Source organism: Rutidosis leptorrhynchoides, chromosome 8, assembly GCF_046630445.1.
Source record: "Rutidosis leptorrhynchoides isolate AG116_Rl617_1_P2 chromosome 8, CSIRO_AGI_Rlap_v1, whole genome shotgun sequence".
Classification (NCBI taxonomy): domain Eukaryota; kingdom Viridiplantae; phylum Streptophyta; class Magnoliopsida; order Asterales; family Asteraceae; genus Rutidosis; species Rutidosis leptorrhynchoides.
The window spans coordinates 284,812,930-284,818,403 of NC_092340.1; the positions used below are offsets into that span (position 1 = coordinate 284,812,930).

At 31.3% G+C, this 5,474-nt stretch overlaps 1 long non-coding RNA gene across 4 annotated transcripts; it reads right to left on the bottom strand.

Moving 5' to 3' along the window:
* Window positions 1–1,126: 1,126 nt before the first annotated feature.
* On the bottom strand, window positions 1,127–5,252 carry LOC139861563 (uncharacterized). 4 transcript variants are annotated; one of them, XR_011763813.1, is made up of 6 exons: window positions 4,966–5,252; window positions 4,603–4,659; window positions 4,448–4,520; window positions 2,778–3,541; window positions 2,481–2,546; window positions 1,127–1,522 (listed from the first exon to the last, which is right to left on the bottom strand). It is a non-coding gene; the product is annotated as an uncharacterized lncRNA (long non-coding RNA). The 4 variants fall into 4 exon arrangements; XR_011763814.1 differs by having other exon boundaries at window positions 4,920–5,252; XR_011763811.1 differs by having other exon boundaries at window positions 4,603–5,252.
* Window positions 5,253–5,474: the final 222 nt, after the last annotated feature.

Below are 5,474 nucleotides of genomic sequence, written 5' to 3' on the forward strand. Positions count from 1 at the left end.
TACAAAAACACATTATAAAGTTGTATCATCGAAACATTACAATAGAAAAAAACACATTATAAACTTGTACGAATAATAGGAATAATAGAAATTTGTACTTTGGCAGGGGGAATGAAAAACACATTATAAACTACGGAGTATAATTATTGAATTAAATTCTACATAAAATTTAAAATTATCAACTTTTAAGATACTAGATATTGCAAAATAATAAATAAATAAAAAAAGAATTCATCCGTGCTTCGTGGTTATTTGGTTCCTTTATATTTTGTATTTTGTACATTTTGTACATTTTATTTCGTTTAATATATTTTATTGCCTGATTTTCAAAAAAATAAAAAAAGAATTCAAGCATAAATACACTTGAAAGAGTGAAACTAATAAGCACAAAACTTTGAAAGGTTGGTCGAAATCATTAAGAAATTTATGATTGTTAATAAAATAAAAGAAACTTAAATAAAAGTCCAAAAGAAAAACGACAAATCCGTTTGTATACATATTCTAGTGAACTGTTGGGCTTATCTAAATATATATCCAAATGAAATTAGTGGACTAGGTTGGGCTTTCAAACATAAACTATGTATAAATACTAAAGTGGATTATTGGACTTATGGGTAATCAAAGTTAGTTGGTCTGGTGTCACTGTATAAGTGGTCACTTAATTAATATATGAAGCATTTAAAAATGACTACTGGGCCAACTTTCTTATTGCGTCGTGGGCCTGAATGGTGGCACAGGCACCCACAAGCCAACAAGTACCTAATGTTACCTTTTTGAAGAATACATTTTTTCTTTACACATTTGAGAGATGATATCCGTTAAAAGTAATTATGGGCTTATTGAACTGCACTACTATTTTGGGCCTATTGGGCTGCGTAGAGATCGAGTGAATCAAGGTTAGTGGGGTTAGTGGGAGGTTGTCGTATACATGAGGAAAGATAGCATTCGGAGTTAGAAAATGCACGTGAAGGTTCAGCAAGTCAAGAGTGGATAAACTTCAAACACTATCTATTCTTATCTATTATTTTACTTTTAATTTTTTGTTCTTATCTTTTATTTTAAGAGTAGTTTTTAGCTTATTATATATACTAAATTTTAAGAGCCCGTGCGTTACACGTCAGCTCTAAAAAATAGTTTTCGTAATCCTTAAAATTTGTACAGTAGTGTTTGTTGTTGATACCAGTTGTACAAACTCCAAAAAAATAAATCTAAATATCACCTTCGACTTCATGAACTAAATTTCTTGACTCTATTCTCACTGCCAATAAATGTTGAATATATATCAACAACATCATAAACCGGCTCAATATAAATTAAATGGGTCATAATTTCCACATTCAACTAAAACTACTACTATGTTAGACTAAAAAGGAATGTATTCATAGGTAAAAGGGCTGCAGTCATGTCTTCCAGCTATAAGCTATTTGCTTTACTTGATGTTAGCAAGTTTTCAACCTTGAATACTGCATTTTCAAACTACTGGTCCAGATTTCCTTCTTTCGTTTTTTACAAATTTATAACCCTGAAAATAACATTAAAAGTTAGTCTATGTGTGTTAACAGTTTATGAACCCGTCCGTTAAACAGAAGTCGTAAAACTACGTTTTCACAAACTCATGAATATGCATGTCATATATGATGCTACGTGTCTCATGGTAACTTTGTATTGTATGTAGGTTGAATCCTAACCCATTTTCTATAAACCATCATCTTAACAGTATAGGCAGTAGCAACATATTCGTATATAGCATTCAACATATCCTATCTATACACCTATTTATGTATACACAATTGCATATATAAATCATTTATGCAACGTGCACATATATATGCACCAAAGAAAATGAAGATGGGTACATAACATGGAGCCATATATATGTAAATGGGTCAAAATTGACACCTCTAGTCTAGACAATAAACATAAATATTCCTGAGATTACTTGTTAAACATATACATATCTCTACCCATTCTGCGCTAACAGGCATTTGGCATAAGGGTGGCCAATGTGAATGTTAGGCGATCACCAAACATGTGGTTGTGAGTTTCTGACCCACTGAGGCCAAAGATGCATAGTTGTAAGGCCTTTGACCCAACCCATAGCAACTCCAATTTAATTAGAAATTGTTACAACCCAAGTCATATGTTACATCCTGCCTCGTTTCCCAACATACCCGACCAGTTAAGGTTGACACCTCCAATACAATAGATGTAATAGCATACAATTTTACGTAAAATGCTTACTTTTGTACTATTTTTCTTCCACATTCAAATCAAAGTTTTTATCAAAGTTAGTAACGAAGTCTGGCGAAGGATCTGATGTTCAGAATTTTGCTGATAAAAATAGCACATTTATTATGCACACCATGCAACATATTTGAAGTTATATCGTGAAGTACTCAAATGGGTAACGTATATTAAACTAACAACTCTACAAAAATATAGTCATGAGCTCAAAGGAGTATTTATAATGTAGTACTTACTTAAAAAGTAGCAAGACAATTGTACTCCAAAACTAATATCGCATGTGTAGTTGATGAATCCGCTTCCTACAATACAGTAAAAAAAAGTCAGTAAGATTAATGTTTGGATGATTGAACACCATAACTATCATAAAATGCAAAGAGGTTTCGAAGAGACTATGCAACTAAAAAAGATAGTAAGATTAATGTTGGATGATGGAACACCATAACTAACAGAAAATGCAAAGAGGTTTCGAAGAGATTATGCAACTAAAAAAGATTCAAATGGGCAAAGGTAACAACCTTACCAAATCTTACCACATAAAAGAACCATAAAACTAAACTCCTGGATGCTGATGTGAATAGGGGTAACCTATGAGACCGGGGAGTTATGCTTTTTCTCCCTCCGCAGAAGTAATAAGCTCTAAAGAAGCACTATCATTTGATTTGTTTCATCTTTTGTTCCTTGACTGCTCTTTCTGGTCCATCAAGAATATTTTTACAACTAAGGTAGGAAGAAGTGACATAACTAATAAGAAAGTTATGGTTTGGACTAACCGTAGCATAATTACAACTTTAGTACAAACTTATAACCTTAATATCAAATTTAACATAAACATATATTATGTTACTACAAACGATATAAAAAATATTGTGGGATAGTTGCATGTTTCGACAAGTTGATCATCCTCATTATCCAAGTCAAACAGAGTTACTGTTGTTAGAAAAATCTTGTACTTTAAGGTCATTCACATGACCCATTAAGAGGCAAATTGCAACCCATATCGTCTCATTAATCTATAAATGGGTCAATTGCAATTGCAACTTCTAAAAGAGAATGAAGTGAAACAACAAAAAGGCACCTGCACATAATCCTTCACGTTCATAACAAAAGAATAAGTGGATCTATGTGGAAGCCAATTTAAGCATGTATATGGCCGTTACAGTTAACTGTACTTAAACTAATGATAATTAATATAAAATTCGAACATTAAGTAAAAGGTGATCGACATCTAACTTGGAAGTTAGTAGTACCATGAAATTAGGCTGCTTTTGGACACTCATCAAGCACATCTTCGAATCTAAATAGACAAATAACAACAATCAGTGAGTGCAATTATGTGCAGTTCTTAAGAAAGTAGGTGTCTTTAGAGTTCTAGTAAACAACTATGAGTGTACATCCTAATTTTTTTTATGATTATTACTATCATCACCAAATCAAAGTTCAAAACTTATACAATATAAAGATGCCAACAAATTAGCACACACAATAAGATGAACTCCTTACTTGGGAAGATGCCAACACGAAGTTGATATATTATATAATATCAACAAAATCATATAGCTTAAAAAACACAAAATCATATATATATTATTTTGATAACAAAATCATATAATATCAACAAAAAATCATATTATCTGGTTAACAAAAAACACAATTTAATCGCATATAGCTTCTACGTTGGATTCATCAAAACAGAAAAACAAAGAATTTTTGGACCAAAGCAACTATGATGCAACTTAAAATCAACTGTTAGAACATATACGTCCACGACCTAATTTCAAACATAAACAACAATAGAAATAGTAACTGTGATGAATAACCTGAAAACTGCCAATCAATCAATGAATAACCAAGAATGTGTTTAGATGTATACTCTGTCAAGCTACATTCAGTATTCCCATTATTATTGAATTACTATACAAATCCTAGCCAAAATCTATTTGTAACCAAAAACCCTAACAAACAACAACACCTGCATAATCCTTTAATATACTCAAAAATTACGATATCTTCAGGATTTTTTTTCTTTCAGTGTGTGACCCTTCTGATTGTTAGCCCAGAAGTTATTTACTACATTACGTTAGCAGTGAAGTGTTGAAAACAAATTAAACATTCAATATTAATTAACCATCAACTGAAAATTATGAACTAACAATACATAATTAATTATGTTCGAAGAAACAGAGAGTATAAGTAAGTTAACCTTCGTAGTCATCAATTGAATAGTGAATTTGTGTTGTTGCAAGAACAAATAAATCTTGAAAGAAAAAGGCTACCTGTATGTGATTAAGATAAAACAAAATTCAACCCATTCATTATGTAAACAAAATAAGAAGTGCAAATTAATCTTAAAAGTACCGAAAATAAGGTTCAAGTAAACCGTCGATATCACCACAATTGTACTTATAAGATGGTCTGTAATAAACAAAAATAAAGATAACTGGAATAATATAAAGCAAACATCCTCATCATTAATGGAGTACAGATCAATTCGATTTACACGGATGGATTTTTTCGGCCGATTTGAAAAAGTAGTTTAAGAACCCTAATAAAGATACAGACGATGATTTTTGTACCAATTTTAGAATCAAAAACATCGACTAAAAACAGCAAATTAAAGCACTGCTAAAAACAGGCTGTAATTCCCGTGTTCTTCATACGGCGTAACGACTAACCTTCCGGTGATTTGAAAAAAGTGGCTATAGTTTATGAAATTGGTACCGTTAAGATGATAAAATCGCAACGGATTAATTAGTGATAGCGGCGTGATGATTTACGATGGCAGTCAGCCGTAATCGACGGTTTGAAGATTGGGGTTTTTTCAGTTAGGAACAAAGAGGAGGAGGGTGTGTTTAAGAAGCGATATTGTTTGTAAAACTGATAGGATCGGCTCTCTCTTGGACACGTGTATTATTTTGGTTATTAACTGATTCAATTGTAATTAACAGAGTTAATTACACGTGAACAGTCATTAGTAGAGTAATTAGCAGTGTGACACTTCAGATTTATCTTTGTGCTTTGTAATGTGTAGAGAAGATTTCCATATTGCTAGTTTTCATTCAGTTTTTGAGTTCTGTTATTAATATATATATATATATATATATATATATATATATATATATATATATATATATATATATATATAGAGAGAGAGATTGATTTAATCAAGAGAGAAACACTTTTTTGACGAGAAGTAATTTTTTTTCGTTTTTTTCGAATTTTTTTTCAGG